Source organism: Canis aureus, chromosome 13, assembly GCF_053574225.1.
Source record: "Canis aureus isolate CA01 chromosome 13, VMU_Caureus_v.1.0, whole genome shotgun sequence".
Taxonomy (NCBI): domain Eukaryota; kingdom Metazoa; phylum Chordata; class Mammalia; order Carnivora; family Canidae; genus Canis; species Canis aureus.
In genome coordinates, this window is record NC_135623.1 from 28,388,289 (window position 1) to 28,410,775 (window position 22,487).

Here is a 22,487-nt window from a genome sequence, read left to right on the forward strand (position 1 = left end):
GGCTTTTCTTTTGCCATCATCCAGAATTCTAGCTTGTAAATTATCTCCTATACTTGTCTTGATTAAAAAATTCCTTGCTGGTAACTGCAAATATACATTTGATCGTAAATGAAAGAACATGCTCTTCTTGCTCCTCTGCTTGAAAGAGGACACATCCGTGAATAGCAGTTAATCTGACTGATTGGGGCCTTGTCCTCCACACGGTTTTCTTTCAGCAAACTATGCAGGCCCTAGTATCAATGATGGCTCATGCTATCACGCGCTAGGCCAAGCACTTCATGTAAGTCATCCCCCGTATTCCTCAACACCAATGCTTAGGGACTTATCATACGTACTCAACAGCCAAGTTACCAAGACAAAGAATTTGTGTAGCCTTACACAGTCAGTAATGGTCTGAATCTGTTTGCCATCTAGTTCTGCCTGCCCTGAAAACCTTGCTCTTAGCCCTGGTTCCCATCCCCTGGCAAGTCATCCGGACTTTCCTCCTTTGATTTAGTCAAATAAATTACCAATTGGAAGGTGACACCCACAATCACTGACAAGCCAAAGTTCTGTGAAAGAACGAAGCCTATTTGGCAGGGGTGTATCAAGGCCTCGAGCAGGAATGCCCTAGTAGTCTACTAGTAGGCCTCTACTTTTTAACCATTTTAGGTCCAAGGGAGAACTTTTTCAAACATTTTTAAAGTCTTAACCATCTGTTAGTTGTGTGATCTAGTATCCAGCGCACTCCTTCGTTTCTTCAACCAGGTTGTTGGTAAAATACTGAATGAGAGAGAGAGCTGGGCTATCTCCCTTGGAAGTGATTTTCTGCCTTTTTTTCACCATGACATGGATGATGATGGTATACCCACCATTACCACATTCACAATCCCCACTGCACTCAATTTTGCAACTTCTTTTCCACCAAAAAAAAAAAAAAAAGTGGGGGGAATAGACCTGATGTTGTCACAGGGACGGCCATCACATCAGTTATATTTTTTAAATTAAATAAGAAATGTTGGTACTTTAGGATCAGTGATGGATTACTGGTATAAGAGAGCACTGTGAAGAACCACTTAGTTTGGAAGCATTCAGGAAGAAGTTAGAGTGCCCTTTTCTTTTGCGGTTGTTGTTTTTGTTTTGTTCTGTTGTGTCCTCCTATTGTTCAACCACCTGTGAATCCATTTGAACTAAACTGGCCTTTCAGTCCTCATTTTTCTGCTTGTTTTATAAAAACATCACAAGAAATTGTGTTAAAAGAAATGCCTTACACCATTAAAATACATAGATGAATGAATATTCACAAATTCATCACTTACATCAGAGTTAGTTGTCATAGACTAGCCCCCAGAATAACAGGAAGGAACCATGTTTGTTTACCTGGTTTGGGGCATCCCCAGTGAAACACAACATAAAGAGAAAAACCTTAGTCATGGCATTTCACAGTGGCTTCAATCCCTGCTGAACCCCTTGTTTTGTCTTTGGGAATTCAATGTTCAGCCATTTTTTTAATATGTCCAATTATTAGTTTCTCCTGAGATGGGGCATGCAGTAACAGGCACTGTGTGCTCTGCAAAGTACCTGGATTTGATTTAAATTTAGATTTAGAGTGGATCAAGAAACAGTCCAGTTTTGCATGTAACATGAGAAATGGCAAATGCACAAAGGTAAATGGTGATATAGACAGAACACTGGTAAATACCTACATTAATGTTGATGGAGATTTACTCTTTTACTTTTTAAGAATTTCAAAGTAAGAGATAAATACCTATAGTCTTTTTTTTTAAATTTTATTTATTTATGATAGTCACACAGAGAGAGAGAGAGAGGCAGAGACATAGGCAGAGGGAGAAGCAGGCTCCATGCACCGGGAGCCCGACGTGGTATTCGATCCCGGGTCTCCAGGATCGCGCCCTGGGCCAAAGGCAGGCGCTAAACCGCTGCGCCACCCAGGGATCCCAATATCTATAGTCTTAAGCTTCTGGCTATCCCTTGGTTTTTTTTTTGTTTTTTTTGTTGTTGTTTTGTTTTGTTTTGTTTTGTTTGTAAAAGAGTAGGGCTCACATTTTGATAAGAGGTAGGGAGTGAGAAGAAATCTTGTATCTGGATCCTTATGGAAGTGAGAGAAAAGAAAGAATAGTGGTTTTTCTTCTCATCATCCTAAAAATTTTGCTTAAGGATGTTCCATTTGTGTTTAAAAATAAAACTTCTTTAGACAAATATCTAAGCTAATTTAAAGGAATTTTTTCTGGGGGACATTTTTGCTCTATTTATCTTTAGAAACACTTTTTAACTTTATTATGTCATTTATGGTTGAAAATTATAATGGAACAGTTAGAAAAAAGTGTTAATTATATAGTCTACATGGTATTTAAATAGCACATTTATTACATATCTGTACTTTGAGAGAGTTCTTCACAAAAACTTAATTTTTTTTTTTATTTTAGTGGGCTGGGCACCATCCCACCAACCAACTTAGATTTAAAACAGTGTTGAAAAGGTTTTGTTCACTGAATTAACTCTGAAATTTCTAATGTTCTATAATCTTTAAAGAAAATGTGATTGATTTCATATGATATCTTGTGAAGACTCTTCTATTAAAATGTATTTCACTGAGAATTTATTCTTTGAGTTGGGCTGTGAAGACTCTTCTATTAAAATGTATTTCACTGAGAATTTATTCTTTGAGCAGACGCCTAAGAAATTTATCTTGATTGCAGTGGAAGATGGCAATTTGGAACAATTATTTATCCTTATAATAACTCAAGAGCTTTTATCATCAACCACTTGCTATTTGAAGACCTGACTCCCATTCCTAAATAAGTGAATATTAATCTGCTTGTTTTTAATCCTTGTAACACAAGAATCTTTTGCTAGCCTATTCTATGGGTAATGAGTACATATTAAGTGGAAACTGAATTATCAACCTTCTCTATTGTTTTTAAAGATGTATATTAAACATACATAATAGGATGAATACTAAAGCACATTTTCTTTTAAGCATTTACATTATAGGAAACTTTCTCTAGCCACTTCAGGCTAAAGTCCAATTACTTACTAAAGGTTCACCCACTGAATTAATCAAGTTTCCCTCTCCTTTTCTCATTTTGACTGCCTGACTTCTTTTTTTTTTTTTTTTAATTTTTTATTTATTTATGATAGTCACACAGAGAGAGAGAGAGGCAGAGACACAGGCAGAGGGAGAAGCAGGCTCCATGCACCGGGAGCCCGACGTGGTATTCGATCCCGGGTCTCCAGGATCGCGCCCTGGGCCAAAGGCAGGCGCCAAACCGCTGAGCCACCCAGGGATCCCTGACTGCCTGACTTCTTAAATAAAAATATATTACTGTTTACAAGAAATCATTATCCTTTATTTTCAGATGAAAATGGCAAACCAAAGACAAAAATCAAAATTGGATATTATGCCAGATTCATCCACTGGGGGTTCCAAGATTTGATTATAGAAAACATGGACCAGGGCAGCCCAGGAGGCTCAGCGGTTTAGCGCCTGCCCAGGGCCTGATCCTGGAGACCCGGGATCAAGTCCCACGTCGGGCTCCCTGCATGGAGCATGCTTCTCCCTCTGCCTGTGTCTCTGCTTGTCTCTTTCTGTGTCTCTCATGAGTAAATAAATAAAATCTTAAAAAAGAAAGAAAGAAAGAGAGAAAGAAAGAAAGAAAGAAAGAAAGAAAGAAAGAAAGAAGAAAGAAAGAAAGAAAGAAAGAAGAAGAAGAAGAAAGAAAGAAAGAAAGAAAGAAAGAAAGAAAGAAAGAAAGAAGAAAGAGTGAGAAAGAAAGAAAGAAGAAAGAAAGAAAGAAAGAAAGAAAGAAAGAAAGAAAGAAAGAAAGAAAGAACATGGACCAGTACCTGTAGAAAAAATTTACCTTTTTTATGTCATCTGGAACTTAACAGCCTTAAGACCTGCCTTTGCAAAACACCGTTTTGACACGATTTTTCAGAAAGCAACTCTGAACTTTCAAATATATACCAGTTTTCAGAGTCTATACAAAAATTCTACTAGTAATTTTTTTAAATTTCAATTCTCCCATAATAATTAAAATAGAATGCATCAATAATGAACGTAAAAATTTAATGCAACATGTAGAACAAAATTCAGCATCTAATTGTAATCATGGTTGCTTCCTATCCTATGCAGGGAAAAACAAGCTCTATACTGATATATACACTACAGAGACTACCTAGATGGCAAAGATGATATTCTACAGAAGCACATTTTAGGGATAAGAAAGTACAGTATTGAATAGCCATCTAGGTCATTTCCTTAAACCAAAATTTCACTTAATTTTATTTTTTGTGATGCTCTAGTAATGCTTCAATAGTATTACAAAGAACCTTAAGTCCTCAGTGATAACATGTTCTCTTCCAGCTTTAGAAATGCAGTGGACATCATAATAGGTTTAAAAATACCTCCCTTCCTGGGTCTTCTAAGAGTCAAATGACATAACGTACATGAAAGCACTATAGATGCTATACAAATGTTAGCTGGATTCTAAGGGAAAGCTTTTTAGAGACCAAAGCTTTGGCACAGTAGAAGGACACTTGGACTCAGTGTTGGAAAATCTTACATTTGCTATCTGGTTTCTCTTAAGCAAATCACTAAATTTAATTTCTCTGAGTTTCACTTTGCTATATCTAAAACAAGTTTTAGATAGTTTAGATAGTTTCTACTGCTGTTTTGTAAAAGTGCTTTGTGTCCAATGAAGCACAATATATTGTTATTATTTATTAAATGTAATGAACTTAAAAGAATGCATTTCAAGTAAATAATTGTTTCATTTATTAATAATTTATTTTTTATTTATTTCCCTAAATAAATACAATTGTTTAATTAAAATATCTATTTAGAAAGATTAGACATTTAAAGTGAGTTATTTTTTCTTTTTAAGATTTTATTTATTTACTTTCTTATTCATGAGAGACACACAGAGAGAGAGGCAGAGACACAGGCAGAGGGAGAAGCAGGCTCCATGCGGGGAGCCCGATGTGGGACTCGATTCCAGGACTCCAGGATCACGACCTGAGCCAAAGGCAGACACTCAACCACAAAGCCACCCAGGTGCCCCCGAAGTGAGTTTTTCATTGAGTTCTTATCAAATAACCATCTCAGTGTCTCTGTGGAGTGGTCAGAGAAATGGTGGGCAAGTCCTACCTGGCCTTGAACACCCCACCATTTCAAGAATAAGTATGGCATACTTTAAATCTCTTCATGATATAAATGAAATAAACAAAAACCCAAAATTTGCTCATGTTATGTGCCACTTTAGTGGTTAAATCTGTCACCTAGCATCAATAATACTTGAGTATCGTGTACAAACATCACACACAAACTGTATGCACAATATTGTAGGCAAAATGTTGTCCTATGCCCTGATTCATGGTCTGTGTGTGTTTAGGGGAGAGGGATGGAGTTGAAATATGTACTGTAAAAAAGTATACATGTATGTTTCCTTCTCTGGCCTTCACTTGTGAAACTTATAGGTTTTATAATATAAAGAAGAATGTCAAATGACTTTTTCAAGGATATATTATTAAAACTTACTGAGCCTGTTACACAGACACTGGTCTTTATTCAAAAATATAAATGTTAAAAGACTAAAATGTCAGGGGCCACATATATTTGGCCATACTTTCCCTAAAGTCCAATAAATGAGAATTAAAATAAGGAATTAAGAATGCATTATGCTAAAGTCTAACACACACATACATTAACACACTCAAGTCTTTAGTTTTCCAGTGATTCGTTTAGACATGTGAAGAGGCAGGGAGCTCAGCAGAATCAACGAGATCTGGGAAAAAGCCTTATTTGAGTGACAGTTGTCAGACCACTTCACTGCACCTCAGTTTCCTCATCTGTAACTCACTGGGTTGTTTTAAGGACTCAGCATTATAATGAACAAATGTGACCAAAAGTATACCAGGCAGATGCTTGGAGCTCAAAATGTAAGTGATAATATTCAGTAAGTCAAGGATCTTCATTTTTAATAAACCCACCAAGTGATATTCGATTTGGCAAAGATGGGACATCCTGCACTAAATTTAATTACACTTTCTCTTCCCCACAGAATACTGGGAGTTTTCATGGGTGAATCATTAATATTTATGGAATAAAGACATCTATTTCACATTTTAATTTCACATTTTAAATATTTTCAATATAGTCACTAGGAATATAAGAAACAGTATTTGCTATGCTTAGAAAACAACACACAACTCTCTTTAATGGAAAGATAGAGCTTTGTCCTCAGAAATATTTGAGCTTAGGGGGCGCTTGGATGGCTCAGTAGGTTAAGCATTGGGCTCCCTGCTCAGTTGAGAGATTTCTTCTCCCTCTCCATCTGCCTGCCACTCCCCTTGCTTGTGCTTTCTCTCTGTCAGATAAATAAAATCTTCAAAAATATTAAAACATAAAAAAATTATTAAAATAAGTATTTGAGCTTGGGTATATTGTATCATTTGAGGCTAACCAAGATGTGATTTTTGAGGTCATAGCTCTTGTTTATTGAATGTGTTTCAGATGTGAAGCTAATTACCTGCAGGTTGATCTTAATGAGCAGATACCATCTTTTAACATTGCTGGGCCTCAACAGTAATAAACAGTCACATTTCTAAACAACTTTTTCATATCCTTTGGGGCCATGAGTTTCCTCATCTTTAAAGTTTTCAATATTCTTTTCAAGGCATCTTGAATACTGGAGCAGCAATTTTCCCTGTTTGAAGCAATCGCCAGTTGAATGCTTTTGTGAATGGGAAATTAAATGGATTCAACAATGTAGATACTTTTAAATGAGAGTCCCAATGAAATTATGGATGAATCAAAGGACAGCAGGAAGTCTGTGATTTTTCTGCATTCACAAGTGTCCTTCTAAAAAATGCCATCCTTCCGAACTCTAGAGCCATTAACTCATTAATGCCAGTCTGTCTGTTTCTCTCTTAGATAATTCTTACTCTTTTTTAAATGGCTCTAAAAACTCACACACAAAAAGTTGAGTATCCAACAATATTTAATAAGTTGTATAAAGAGCAGTAAATACTACCAGTTACATTCCTGCCTTCTTGAAGTCTAACGTATAGATAGTATGGAAAAAAAAGAAGTCTTGAAAATCCAAAGAGAATAAAAGATAGTTATGCAGGGGGAAATTACATACAATCTTATTTAGCTACCTATTTATTATTATCACATGAACTTGTAAGCAAAATGACACTGACTTCCCAGATATAGTGACACAAACAGAAGTTTGAAGGCTTTTCTGGAAGACAGATTTAGTGAAGTCTCAAAAATGACAGAAATTTACCTGTAAAAGCTGCAAGAGGATTTGACCTGATGGTGGTGATGAGATGAAGCAGCTGCCTTTGAAAACAGACTTTTGGGATTCATCAAAGATGCTTCTGAGAAGGAGTGTGGCATGAGGAGATCAATATTTAAAGAAGAGGATTCTTGCTGTTACTAAATTACCATAGAAGAGGAAGATTCGTTGGACCTCCCGTATTAGTCATGTTGACACATATAAAATAGGTTTTTCAAGTTAATTCCCACTATTTTCATATATTCCCTCCAGAATTCAATTACTCATTCTATTAAGGGTTAATCTGAGAAAACCATTGCATGCTTTTCCAGAAGAGGAGTAAGTTAGCGGAATGATGAGAAACACAGGCGCTGGAGCTACACCACCTGGGAACAGATCTTGCCCACACTCCTTGCCAGCTGTGTGACTTGGATCAACTACTTAGTCTCTCCCAACTTCAGTCTCATCTGTAAAATGGGGATAATTTAAGATCCATCTCCTGGTTTTAATAGGAGGATGAAGTAACAGAGTGCTGAAAAAGTACTTAAATAATATGAAGTTTTATAAAGACCCAGTAGGTGCTAATTAAGATTTAGAAATGCAGGGACTCCTGGGTGGCTCAGTGGTTGAGTGCCTGCCTTTGGTTCAGGGCATGATCCTGGGGTCCTGGGATCAAGTCCCGCATCAGGCTCCCCGCATGGAGCCTGCTTCTCCCTCTGCCTGTTTCTCTACCTCTCTCTCTCTCTCTCTCTCTCTCTCTGTGTGTCTCTCATGAATAAATAAGTAAAAAAAAATCTTTTTTAAAAAAAATTTAGAAGTGTAAAGAAATCATTTATTTTTAATAAGATATCTTTACTGAATCATCATGCAAACTTATACCTTCTTGATTTCTACAATAGAGGAAAAACTATCAAAACTGAAAAAATCAAAATGAATTTGAAATATATCTCAGTCATTTCTAAATAGAGATATAGACATTTTTTAAAATGTTGTAACATTTTAGTTCACTGTGCTTTTTTGATTACTTATAAAGGGGTTGGTTCTAAATACCTTGGACTACTTAAATTTCACGGACTTTGGGATCCCTGGGGGGCTCAGCGGTTGGGCGCCGGCCTTTGGCTCAGGGCATGATCCTGGGGTCCTGGGATCGAGTCCCACATCAGGCTCCCTGCATGGAGCCTGCTTCTCCCTCTGCCTATGTCTCTGCCTCTCTTCCTCAGACTGTGTCTTTCATGAATAAATAATTAAATCTTTAAAAAAGATTTCACAGACTTTATTTTCAAGCAAAGTATATATATTGAGTAATCTAACTCAAGTTATGTTAGGACTTCATTTTTAAAGGCTTTTAAAGGAGTAAAACATTTATTGAGAAAAACAAGAAAAATCATTGTGAAAAATTAGGAAGATAATATCTGGGTGATGAGGTAAACTTTGATATCTACTTAAAAGTAGGCTTTGGTAATTGGAAAAGGTTAGATCTTTTATATGGGTCTTTTGCTATAATTGTTGTTTTTGGTTTTTTGCTCTCTTCTTAGACTTTTTTCTAGGACTAGGATTAGTTACATGTGGACAATCTGATATGATAATATTGATAATGCTCTGAACTAAATTTGATCTAGAAAAATACCATTCATACCACTTTTAGGATGGATCAATGTTCTAGCGAATTATGGTTCTTCATTTTCAATCAGTTTTGATTCTGGAACTTCCATGATCTATTCTGCACTTCTTTCAGTTATTTTTAGAGTAAGACATTTTCTCTTAAGCCTAACGCAGAAGTATCTTCCCTTGAAAATACTGTGATCATTTGTCAACAATACAGTCTCAGATTCCAGATGCCTTTTCACTTTGGAATCATAGTTCAATGAATATGTATCAAGATTGTATTACCTACAATGCAGATCAGTGCAAACTGATCTCCTCAAAAAAGGAGTTTTGCATCTAATAAGAGAGATTCCTGGCAAATAAAATGATGTGGCCTAAAAGGCATACAAATGCTTGGGATTTAAGGGGACTGATTAATATGACTAATTAATTTGGACTTTTCCTTCAAAGTCCAAAACCATGGGAGAGGTAGGCTGAGGAATTAAGCTACTACAGATCAAAATAGCTTTAGGGAGCATATTAATTGCATTATGAGGCTTAAATGGGTAACCTCAATGTAGTTCTTTGAATTGTGCTTATAAATAAATAAATTGTGCTTATAAATCTACAATGATCCCTGAAAGTGTGGGGTATAGTCCTCTGTAAGTTCACTGCGTATCCAACAGCATGCACCCTCTCTGGAGAAGCAAATGCACTGTAAGAACCTCAGACTACGGTAGGCCACCCATGCTCAATTTCTCTCCCCAAATTCATCAATCAGGCCAGGCATTCCTCCCCTGGGGAGGATGGAAGAAGGGAGCCAACAAGATGGAAGTTTCTTCCCCTTAATTTTCCTTTGGGAAGTGCAATGGAAATTCCCCCTTCTAAGAGATGGGAAAAGACAAAAGTAAAGTAAGTGTTCTTGTTCCAACAGAGACAACATGCATGGAGTTCAAAGGATGAAGGGTCCAGACGGTGGGAGGATCAGGAAATAATTCAGAGAGGAGGTAGTACCTGAGATAAACTTAAAAGAAGAATATATATATATATATATTCTTATATATGTATTATATATATTATATATTATTATATATTACATGTTATATATAGTATATATTACATATAAACTTATATATTATATATTACACATATATTATATATATTCTTATATATATTATCTTATATATATTCTTATATATATTCTATATATATTCATATATATATATATATATAATATATAATATAAATTAGGCTAGATGAAAGAACAGGGTTACCTTGAGGAGCCTGGTAGAAAGTTCAGAAGAAAAAGCCAGAGGATCCCTGGGTGGCTCAGCGGTTTGGCGCCTGCCTTCGGCTCAGGGTGTGATCCTTGATCCTGGAGACCCGGGATCGAGTCCCACATTGGGCTCCCTGCGTGGAGCCTGCTTCTCCCTCTGCCTGTGTCTCTGCCTCTCTCTCTCTCTCTCTGTGTGTGTTTGTGTCTCTCATGAATAAATAAATAAAATCTTAAAAAAAGAAAAAGCCAGAAGAATTCCCAAGCATCATAGAGGACTCCAGGTGACACTGAAGTGAATTTTTAATGAACTTAGAATGATTTAAGACTCTCTTTATTAATATTTGGGAGGCAAGGAATAGACAGTCATCATAAGGTGTTTAAGATTAGCAAACACATGTGGTATATGTTTCAGTGGATGTGATTCTGTGGAAACAGTATATTATTCAAATAGACATGGTAGGTTTCAGGCTCAGTTGCTGGACAAATGAAACCGGTATCTGTGTCACAGCCTGGAGGGGTAGAGAAGGAGAAAATGAACAAATTTACAGGGAAAAGAAAACAGAAGGCCACAGCGAAAGAATTTTGAAATGTGTAATACAGAAAATGGAACAATGCCCAGAGATGAAACCCAAATGATAATGAGAAATTAGTATTTTAAAAAAATAAAAGAATTGTGAGGACCAGAATGCAGAGGTTCATCAATGGATTGAAATCCCTCAAGGATATTAGCAGAATTCAGTATAAGCTGGTGGAGGAAGATGGGCACCTATCCTAGAAGTTGTTTGTGACACGGATGAAGAATTAAATACCTTAAGTACAGAAAACTTAAGTGGTAAGTGCTCGTGGTTAATCGTCTGAAAGCAGTAGTGACGAGCGGGCAATATGCCCAGCTACTCTTTTGGCCTTCTAAGGAAAGAAGAGGCGAGGGACATCAGTGAGAAAATGAAGTTTCAGTTAATAAAAGGTACAGTTTAGAAGAAAGATTTGAGGATTTACTACAAGGTGCAATGAAATGCAGGCAGTCAGTAACATGCTGGGCATGATACGCTGAGAAGGGAATGGACCCGAATTTAAGCGACCTGGGGAAGAAGAGCAGTCTCAGTAAGAAAAAGGATGTGAGCAAAGCATCAATAACAGAAATTAAGAAAACCATGGTCTGAGAGACCAGCTGCAAGGAACCGTGGACAGTGCAGGAGGCGGCATAATTTAATCATTTTCAGTCCAGTATGATTGTTGAACAATCATATTCCTTCAATATCTTTATAATTAGGATCAGGAATTGGCATCACCCTATTGGAGCTTGCTGTTAACGATGTGAGTTTTTAGAGACAAACACATGATCTTGCCAACACAATCTAATGTGGTCACGGTGCCATCCAGCGGTCAGTTTGATGACTTTTACAGGTACTGCCCATCACACTCTTAGGAATGTTTTATTTTATAGTGAGTATTCATTTAAGTTTCATCAAGCTTCTGTGAAAAGCATTTTACGGTATTTTCAAAAATCACATAGGAGGGATTTGATTTGCTCTCCACTTCTAAACTAATGGAGTTATATTCCAGCTTGTCTTCTATATGTGTTATGCTCTGGGAAACATGATTTAGCCTGTCTTCTATCGAAATTAATGCAATAAGGAACCATGAAATAATGGGCCTTACACTGTATTCAATTTTAGTCCTAATGGAAACACAATAGAAAATAACATCTGCGACATAGGCCTGGTTGATCATAGGAAAGTAATGGATATTTTCTGCCGTGATTTTATTGGTGCTCTGGGTTTTATCCTTCATCATATGCTCATCAGTATAGTAATAATGTAATACATACTTCGACTTGACTTGCATCTAGTCTCAGTTTGTCTGTAAGGTCACATGGGTAAATTTAGCTGGGAGACTTTAATTTGGCTGCTGACAAAGCAGGATAAATCAAGATGCCACTAGAAGGAATCCTTCTCAAAATCTTTATAAAAGCACAGCTTTTAAATTTATTGCACGCATCTTTAAAAATATATTTAACAGTAAATTTTAGTCACATCACATTTGGGACATTCAAACCTTTGGCAATGAAATCCTTCATTGACACTGAAATTCATTATTTGAATCTCCATGGCAAATTGGCTTTATGAGGTAGCTACTCTAATTATTTTCCTGTGAATCCAAGGCAAGAGTAGAGACAATTTCATCATCTTTATCATGGTTTATATGTGGAAGTACCGAACAGTTTGGCCATGGAGAACCTGTGAAGGCCTTTTGGTTTACCCCTTTCCTGGCAGGCATGAACATGTCTAGCCACCTAGAAAAACGTACATTAATATCTGGTTTTGTTTCTAAACACCTCGAGGGAGAGCCTCACTCATCACAGTTGACTGTGTCAAACTGATACAGTATTTAAAATCACTTCAATTTGAAAATGATTGGTGCCACTTATCATTTGATTATTATCACACTATTTGTCTTCAGATTTCTTGAATTCAGCTCAGGAAACACAGAATTGATTTGGAGAAGGAAGGCACTCTTGATGTAAATGATGGCACTGTCTGCAGATTTTCAAGGGTTCAGGAGCAGGAGATCTAATGCTACCCAGAGTACGTCGCATAAGTGATGATGATTCTCCAGATGGAAATGCTTTATTGTTCATGAGTTATTACATTTGATCTTAACTCATGCAGCTCAATACCTCATACCATTTCTCAATATTAAATGAATACAGCATGATTTTTTAACCTAAACTCTACAATCTGCAATCATGTGATACGTTTTGGGGTGGTTTTGTTCTTGCTGTTGCATTTTATAGTTTTGAACTTTGCATTTGGAAAAACTTTAAATTTACCAAAAAAAAAAAAAAAAAGCTGAAGGAATAGTGCACACATATACCGTCTGCTTATACCAAATGGTAATACTCTGCCACATTGGCTGTGTCTATATAACTATTTACTTTTTTTTTTGGCTGAACCATATGGAAGTAAGTCGTAGGCATTTCATCCCTAAGTCCTTCAGTATGTATCTTAGGTATAAAAACGAGAATATTCTTCTTCATAACCACAACACCATTTCCCGACACTTGGTCTGGAACATTGGTATAATTGGTATAATAATATTATCAAATGTAATGTCTAAATGTAAATGTCCCCACTTGTCCAAAATGCCCTGGACAGCTCTGTTGTAAAGGTTCACTTGTATCTTTATAACTAATATCCTCTTCCCCTTTTCCACAATGGTTTTTGCATCTCTGGATTCTGGCCTGAATCACTATTAAATTGGCTATTGAAAAAAAAAAAGGTGATTTTCTACTTTTATTATTACTTCTAACATTTTGAGACAGCCCTCTGCTGTGAAGAACGAGGTTTTAGTCCTTTCACTTAATAGCATCACCCTGGGCTCATGGTTTCTTTCTTTCTTTTTTTTTTTTATTTAACTTTTTATAACCTATTATCATCATTTTTCTTTTTCATGCTCACATTGTCCTAAATTATTCCAGCAGGAGCCCCTAAAAGCCCAACTCCTGTGTCTTCTTGACATGTCCCAACAGATTTGGAGCATGTCTTTACTTTCTTACATAAGGTCGGTCTGCCTTGCACCTTCCCTATCCCAGACGTAGAAACAAGAAGTCCTGGGATGCCTGGGTGGCTCAGTCAGTTTAGCATCTGACTCTTAATTTCGGCTCAGGTCCTGATCTAAGGGTTGTGAGATTGAGCCTCGCATTGAGCTCCACGGCTGGGCATGGAGCCTGCATTCAAACTTTATGTCTAAGTCAAATCCAACACCACAGGCTTCCTCCTCACCTTTCCCATCCATCTCATATGCCTATTTCACACCTTCCACTGTGAGGACACTACTATCTAACAACATCAGTTTATTTACCATTTCCTCTATCATACAACACACAAAACAGTTTCAGAATTACTTCAGGTTTGCTGTGTTAACAGCAAACCTACCACGTCAAGTTCAATATTTTTAGCTATTCTTTTATGTCCTTAGATTATATACCACTATGGCGTTTCACTTAACAATGGATCCTGAAACTCACACCATAGCATTTTAGAGAGAAATATTTTATTCTTTTTTTTAGAGGGTTTCTATAGTACCCCAATTTATGGATATATCAGAATTACTCAGCTGATCTGTTATAATGGCATTTAGGGGCTTTTTTCAATATTGTACCATAATTATTATATTTGTATATACAATTTTATATTTTTAAATATGTTTCTTTAGGACAAATTCCCAGAAGTAGGATAGCAGAGGCAGGGATTACCAAAAATGTATACTTTTTTTTCAAAAATTACCAAAGTCCCCTCCACAGATATTATGCCATTTTGGACTTCCACCATTGTACTTCTCACAATAACCAAATCATTATTTGTCTCTGTAGATATTAAAATATTAACTGTTTCAACATTAAGCAATAAAAGTTTTTTTTAGGACAAATGTTAAAATAAGAATTTCTTATATAACCACTTCCTGATTCCAAACTCAAATTTATATAATAAAGGTGGTAGGTGCTACTGCAGAAACAAAGCCAAACTAGAATTCTAAACAAAGCTGGATAAGCGGTATTTTGAGACTATAGTATTTATGATATCTTTTCTCATGGACTATTGGAAAATACAAAATAAAACAAAATAATTCATATGTTGGAAATTAAGAGTGGGAAGAAATCTCAGTGATTTATCGGTGAAGTACTGACAATAAAAAAGAAAAGACTGAATGTGCATCACACTATTTCTTGCAATATGGTGCTATTTCTTACTCAAAATATAATTTCCTCTCTCTTTTTTTCCTAGGGCTCTCAGTAGTCTACATATCAACCCTGTACCTTTCTAAATTTCTACTATTTCTATTAAACAGGTCTTAAGAGCCCATAGTCTTATTTTTCAGTCCTCATTCTTAAGCCACAGAGTATGAAAGATCAACTCATGTGCCTGGAACCACTTGATTCCTCTCATGTGACATCAATGGGATTTCACTGCCACCCAGCGGTACCACCTTCTCCAGATCCAGAATCTGAAAATCCACCCTCAATATCTTCTCTCTCAGCTGATCTTGCTTTTTACTTTATGAGAAAATCTAAAATATTTCAACTAGAGTTTCGACCAATTCTATCCTCCCTTTCCTACATTTTAATTTTCGCTCTTTGTTTCTCTTTCTCCAGGCTAACTGTCCACGCCCCAACCCTCCCCACACACACACCCACACACTCTTCCTGTGGAGTTATGTTTCATAAATCATTTCTTTTTTAGCTTATAAGTTTTTTAATCTTTTTCCTAGCAATTTCTCTTTGTCTACACACATGCTTAGGTCTCTCACATTCTAAAAAAAGCTTCCTTCATCCTATTTCCTTGAATTATTGCTTTGTCTTGTCCTTTCAAATGCAAAATTCTGAAAGGGCCTGTATTAAAATCACAGCTTCTGTTTTTTCTTTTGTTGAGCCCTTGCAATCTGGCTTCCATCTCACTAAAGTTGTCTTAAAAGTTTCTAATGACTTCTAAACCTAATTCCAGTATTCTCTCACTGGTCTCCTCCTTAAGCTCACTGTGAAGTTTGCTACTACTTATTGCCTCCCTTTCCGTGATTTTCAGGACACTTTGCTATCACAGTTCTCCTCCTGAACATTCCTTCTCTCTCTTGTTCTCTAGTAAGTCCCAACTCCTCAAATCCTGAAAGTTCTTTCATAAACCCTAGTTGGGCATTTCACCAGATGAAGAAGGTGGAGGACCATATGTGAGGATATGTCTCCTAGATTATGAAAATGGCACATTAAGGAGCCCATTGCATAAAGTCTGAAGGTAAATAGATATATAGGTAGGTTCAGATTACATGCCACGTAGTTCTAGGACTTTATTTTTGGATTACTGCATATCAGAATATTTATGGGCCACCATGTCTTCTACCAATACATATCAAAGCAACAGTTTTTAACTGACTGGAAGCAGATGTCCAAACTATAATTAAAAACACAAATGTTAACTTTTCCTTTAGCATTTCTCCTGAAAAGATTCTCTCTTAGTCTAATACCCAAAGAAAAATTACATCATATTACTATATTCAAATTTCCCTTGGTTATGGCATTAACAATGGTCTGTTACATGTGTTAGAAATCAACTCTATTTCTTTTTAAAGGCCTAACAATTGTGAATATTTAAATATTGTCTACAATAATATTGTTACAGCTTCTATTATGTAGGTCAATTTCTGATGTAACCTGGCCTTTATAGTAATCATTCAGAAATAAAACCAAACATGCTATGGTCCTTTAGTCAGGAATTTTGGCAATACTTATCACACATCCATTGCCTGAGTTATAGCACATATTTATTTGCAATAACTATATGCAAATCACTATTCTGGGTGCTAAGAATTCAAGCCAGACCAAACCTTTGCCCCGGGACTGGCTTTGATGTTATGGCACGTGTAGCTTCTTGCAGTGAGTGGTGCTGTATAGGTTTACCAGCTTTTAGCGGACACACTAAGATGGACAGGCGAGAAGATATTTTGTCTTTTTTTATTATTATTATTATTTTGATATTTTGTCTTCAATAAAAAGACTGTTCATCTTGGCCAGCAGTTCAAAACTAAGGTGATCTTGCCTTAGGGAATTTGGGGCAATATGTGGCAACATTTTTGGTTGCCACCGTGGGTGCATTACTTGCATCTAGAAATGCTGCTAAACATCTTAAGATGCACAGGACAGCCTCTTAGACAAAGAATTATCCAGTCCAAAATGCCAACAGTGCCAAGGCAGAAAAACCCAGCTGCAGGCTAAAGGGCCCACTCTGGCTTAGGTTCTCTCTTAGAAGAGAACATAAACCACATTCTCCCACAGCCTCTCCTACATCCAACCGTATAGTTCTCCCTTCAAGTTCATTCTTCTAATCTTCTTTGTTCCATGGGCAAACACATAATGTTCAGTTGAGATCTGTACCTTCTATTTGTTTTCTGGCCTGTTCTCAAGGGTCAATCAATGCTTACTAAAGTTTTCGAGCAAGCACTAAGGTAGTAAGTTCTGTGCCTGCTGGGCATAATTATAGGAAACAACTTCATTTTTTTAAAATCTCATAACAAGAAGCATAAGCACAATCTACAAATTACGACTCCTTTCCAATGTGTTTGTGCTTCAGCCGCTCACAGCAGGCCCAAATCGCAGCCTCTTCCAGCCACCATTTTTCTAGCCACCTTCCTAAAATATCAGAAGCAACAAACCTCCCTGGGTGAGGCAACATTCTGCAGTTTTGCCTACATTTTGCTATAAAATCACCAAATAATTATTTTTATTTAAATCATGAATACAAGGAGGAAGTTAGACTGTTTCATTATCTGTATTATATATCATTTGGTAGGAAGCATACAGGAGTCTTGGTTGTTAGTCCAAAATTCACTTATATTTGCCCTTTCATTCAAATGCCATGTAAACTCTTTAGGTTATAATTCTACATCTATAACTGTGCGACAGGCTATAGCCTGTCACTTAACAACATATGAGTTCCAGATGGAATTTATACCCTACTATTATGTAACATTAGACAACTCATTTAACCCTTCAAGAGTTTGGTTTAGTAATGTATTGAGTAAATAGGCTGAGCTAGCATCTGGCAAGCGAATCCTGGGCTTTAAGTCAGCATCTCCAGTTTCTGGCCATATGACCATCAGCAAGCTCCCCCCCACCCACTCCAATTTAGAGAGATTATAATGAGATGGCTTTAATTTGAGTATTAAAGATTTTTGGCATTGCAACTGTCACCACCAATGGTTATCCTCAATGTGTCTTCTAGCTTTACAGATACAACTTAATATCACCCTAAACTCTATTTAAGAGAGGATATCCAATATTCAGGACATCTAAAATTGACCAAAATTAAATAGGTTCTTAAATTCTGTTTCAGCTTTTTTCCCTAGTAAAATAATTTAACTCTGTATCTAGGCACAGAAGCATAGGAGTAGAAATATAATTTGCACCCCACTGATTACAACATTATCTTTCTTTACATGCACACTCTGTTTTAGACTCACTAGGAAAGAATAAATTAGAAACTGAAAACTTCTCTTTCAGTCTAGTGAAGGTGGAAACTTTTTTCTGAGAGTTCTCAGAATTTCTATTCTTTCCTGACAAAAAACTACATGGGCTCTATTCTTACAGAGAAAGAACATCTTCCCTTGCAAACAGAAATGTTACCTAGCATCAGGAATAGATGGGGAGCCAGGTCCTCTCTTCTATGAGAGGACCATTTTAGTCGGTAGCAACTGATCCTCAAGAGCACTAGTAACACTCAGGAAAGGACCCCAGACATCATTTTCTATTTTTCGTAGGTTTCTAATTAATTCTTCTCTCATGAACTCAATCACCAATGCTGATGAAGAGTCACATATTTGAATTGCAAGTAGATGCTGAGGGACTATCATAATAAAAATAAAATGCCACTTTATTTACTCTTCACCCATCCTCTTACACTTTTATCTATCCAGACTATTTTTCTAGGCAATCCTGTTTCGTATGGAGAAGTTTGTCAAACATGCTTGAGGTAGGATGCATGCTGGAGTGATTCTAGTCTGATAGTTTACAAAACGACATCTCACTCTTCCAAAATCCCTCTGTGCTAGATTTCTTCAGAGGACCCAGATAATCATGGACACAGTCCATATTCTTATACTGGCTTGCACTGCAGAAGGAATGGTCCAATTCTTTAAGAAGCAGACACCTTTATTGGAGATAAATGACAAATACCTGAAAAAAAAGAGTCACCCATTCAAAAGTAAATACTACCAGTATATACAAGTGGTATATACTAAATTAGCTATATACAAGTGGTATGGACTAAAGATGCCTAACAATAGCATTATACTTAAAAAAAAAAAACTGGTTAGAAAATATCCATGAATATGTACCAGTTTCACCTAACCAAGTAACTTATCATCTAATGATTAGGTATTTTATAGCAAAAGTTAACTATCCATGCTTTTTTATAAGGCATATCCTGTATTTCCATTAATTTCCATTAGAAAATGTGAGAGAGGGGATCCCTGGGTGGCGCAGCGGTTTAGCGCCTGCCTTTGGCCCAGGGCGCGATCCTGGAGACCAGGGATCGAATCCCACGTCGGGCTCCCGGTGCATGGAGCCTGCTTCTCCCTCTGCCTATGTCTCTGCCTCTCTCTCTCTCTCTGTGTGTGACTATCATAAATAAATAAACATTTAAAAAAAGAAAATGTGAGAGATGTTCTTATTTTAAAAAATCTTCAAAATGTTTGATCAACAGAAATTGAAATGCAATCCTACAGCATGTCAGGAATTGAAATGTTTAATCTTCTGACATTTCAGTCCTCAAAAAGAGTTCACGTTGCTGTTACAGCTTTTGTTAGGTCATCTTTCTTTGTCCAACAAGCTCCTCCATCTCCTTTTTCCTGAAACTACAGGACTTTTTTGAGGCTCAGGGATCCCCTCATATTCACATTTTCTAGGACTTTACTCTTTCTTTAGCTATAATTTTCTAGGATCCTTTGGATTTTACAAAAGTATAAAATACTTTTAACTGACATGGCATAAAATTCAGCTACTCACTTTATCAGTTCTGCAGATCCAAACCTCCTCATTATGTACACGATACCTATGGTTTATTTGCATTTTACTTATGTTTGTTACATGTAAGCCATCACTTTGTAAAGAATTATCCTCAGGGAATAGTGGAGAGAGAGTGTGTAGGAGACTTTGCTTCTAAGTTCTATACAGTTTGGCACTTTCTTTCCTCAAATGCACAATGGGAACATTGGAATTGTGTTCCTGTTCCTGTAGCTTATTTCCTAGGATAGGGTTTTTATTTATGTGCCGCCCTTCAATGTCTTATTCTCCTCGGGTCTAGAAACGAAATGAAACTTTCAGAGTTCTTTGAAAGGAAGGAAATAATTCTGTCCCTGATGTCAATTTCACTTAGTAAAAACATCTCTGAGAGGCTGATTCCCCAAAGATTAAACGTCCAATAAGTGGTAAAGTGGGAAGCAGACTCACAGCCCCCTCATTTCCCATACCGCACACTAGCTGTGAGATAGACTTCCTCCTGCCAGATTTCTCCTGAAAATATAATTTGTCATCGTCTAAGTAGTAGACAATTAAGGCCTGAGATTTATTTTCATTGCAAATGAATAATTAGTGAATGTCAATTTCATATTTTCTCAATCCATGCAGAAGACAAAAAATAGTCATGTTAAAATACTTAACAGGCCCTTTAGCTGTGATGACACACCAATTCTTGGAGATGATGAACATAAATATTATTATTGTTTTTCCTCCTTAAAAGATCATCTAATCTGGTCTCATTTAAAAGTTTACCTAACATTTGTCTTCTCTATATATAACTTTAGGAGTGTTTTGCTAATTAGATACAAAAGAAATAGAGTCATCTCTTCTAAACATTATTTATTTACACTTGGTTTTTGCTTTTTTTATTGTTTCTTTTTTTTCTTTCTACACCCCCTCACAGCTCAAGGTATCTCAAACTCCAAACGGCTGCCATCTGGTTTGTTTTACATAACTCTCTAAGCCCATTCAAATGGCAATATACCAGTGAAGAATAAAATATATATATTGGATGGAGCCCAAGAACTGTGCCCAAAATAACTTTTAAAAAGTCATTGAGCATAAAAATGGGAATAATAGGGAGGTCATAGCAGCAGCTGCTCAGGGAGCGCTGTACCAGCTAGCTCTCCCATCATCGTGTAGCAGGTAGAGTTAAGAAAGTCATACTCTCAGCACCCTTACCTTCTCTTTTAGTTTTTATGCTTGTCTATCACTTGCATCTCAACAGCTGACAAGCACCGGGATTCAATTCCTGATGGATTTCATAAAATCACATTAATTTTGATAATTTCCCTATCGTATCAGTGACAACCTCCCCCTCCCCAAATTGGGCTAGCAGCTTTGATATTTCATTGCATATTCATGTATCACCCTGTGTTATTTTTAGTTTCTAATAGAGCAGACGGGGCTTCATGAAAGATTAGTAAGAGCCCTACAAATAGCTTTCTCACTGTTCTAGTAGATTGGTTTTTTTTTTTTTCTTTTCCTAAGAGGGCAGACAAGAATTCCCTTCAAAGATGACATAACTGGTAGTGAACAAAAAAGTAACTTCCCAAGTCCATGAAGAATCTTCATGATATGTGAGAGTCGCTTATTCTGATTCCCCCTCAAGACAGCCTACCACAGCATCTCCATTACTGGAAAGCACCAGCTAATGTTCACATTTTGTCTCTTTCCTCCTAATTCTTCTCATTTGTATCATTTAAAGAATTTGTCCTGTTTCATTATCTCCACATTTCTTTCAGTGAGATGTCAGGACCCCAATGGGAAACAAATTTATCTTTAAAAGAAAATGTTCCCTCATGTGCAATAACAGTTTACTCCTTTTGAATTGCAAATAATTCATTCACTCCATATTGATGTCTTGTAACGTTTGTATTTATTGGGCTATTTTTTAAATCAATTTTCTATTCCATTTCTCTTACTCATCCAGAGATTTTTATAGAAATGTATAGCATGCAATATAGTGAAAAGCCCTAAGTACCAGAAAATATTTTTAGAATGGAGACATTCTACAAATGACAGATTTTTTTCCATTTTAGGCCTTATGAAAAATGGATTTGAAACTTATAAAAAATGTATCTGGAACATCTGAGTGCAAGGTTTTTGATTGGATTTTAGAATTCAGATCTATGATTCAAAAGCAATTTCTTCTTTTCTGAAAGTGGCCATGCCAAATTGATTTTTAAAGGAGAAAAAAAAGGTGTAATTTGGATTTGAACCCTTTTCTAAGGACTTATATTGTTTTCACTTATGTTGACTTCCTTCACCCCTATTGCATCCTTATGGAGGAGGAAAGTATATGTTATAACAACTTATTTACAAGAGTTGACCTTAGGCAAAGCTATAAATAAGGCTTCACCTTCTTTTGTCCTGCTTTACCTTTTTCATTCCTCATTTCCTATTATAGACCAAGTGTGGTTTTCTAGCTAACATTTTTTCTATCTTGAAGTGCTACTAAAAGAATTTACTTCCTCCCCCATCCCCATGAAGAATAAAGAGGGGAAATAATCAACATGAATGAATCAATCAGTAATGGTATACCTCCAGGTAAAAATCCAGTGAATGTGAGATAGATGCCAAGGAGAGAAAACTGGAAATTTCTCAAGTTTATGAAAATGCATAGAGGAATAGGGGGAATTCTATTTCATTATTCTTATGAGAAACCAAAAATCAATAACACTATTTTAAAAGCATTGATCCTCAAACTCTGGAAGTCTTTCTTCACTCAGATTTCATATTTCTGTGATAGTTCCATCAACTTCCACTAATTTCAATACAG

At 36.4% G+C, this 22,487-nt stretch overlaps 1 protein-coding gene and 1 long non-coding RNA gene across 10 annotated transcripts in view; one reads left to right on the plus strand and one right to left on the minus strand.

Annotated features, from left to right (window-relative positions):
- Positions 1 to 22,487, plus strand: part of SYT1 (synaptotagmin 1) — a 537,260-nt gene that overhangs the window by 282,101 nt on the left and 232,672 nt on the right. The window lies entirely within an intron of this gene.
- LOC144282230 (uncharacterized) overlaps positions 1 to 22,487 on the minus strand; it is a 304,549-nt gene that overhangs the window by 40,289 nt on the left and 241,773 nt on the right. The window contains exons 5-6 of one of the 6 annotated variants that reach the window (XR_013350574.1): positions 20,888 to 20,957; positions 17,830 to 18,862 (exon numbers count right to left, since the gene is read on the minus strand). The exons of 4 other annotated variants lie outside the window; for them this stretch is intronic. This is a non-coding gene — a long non-coding RNA (uncharacterized LOC144282230). Of the gene's footprint in view, positions 1 to 17,829; positions 18,863 to 20,887; positions 20,958 to 22,487 lie in introns of those variants that run through there. One more of the 6 variants, XR_013350573.1, reaches the window with a different exon arrangement.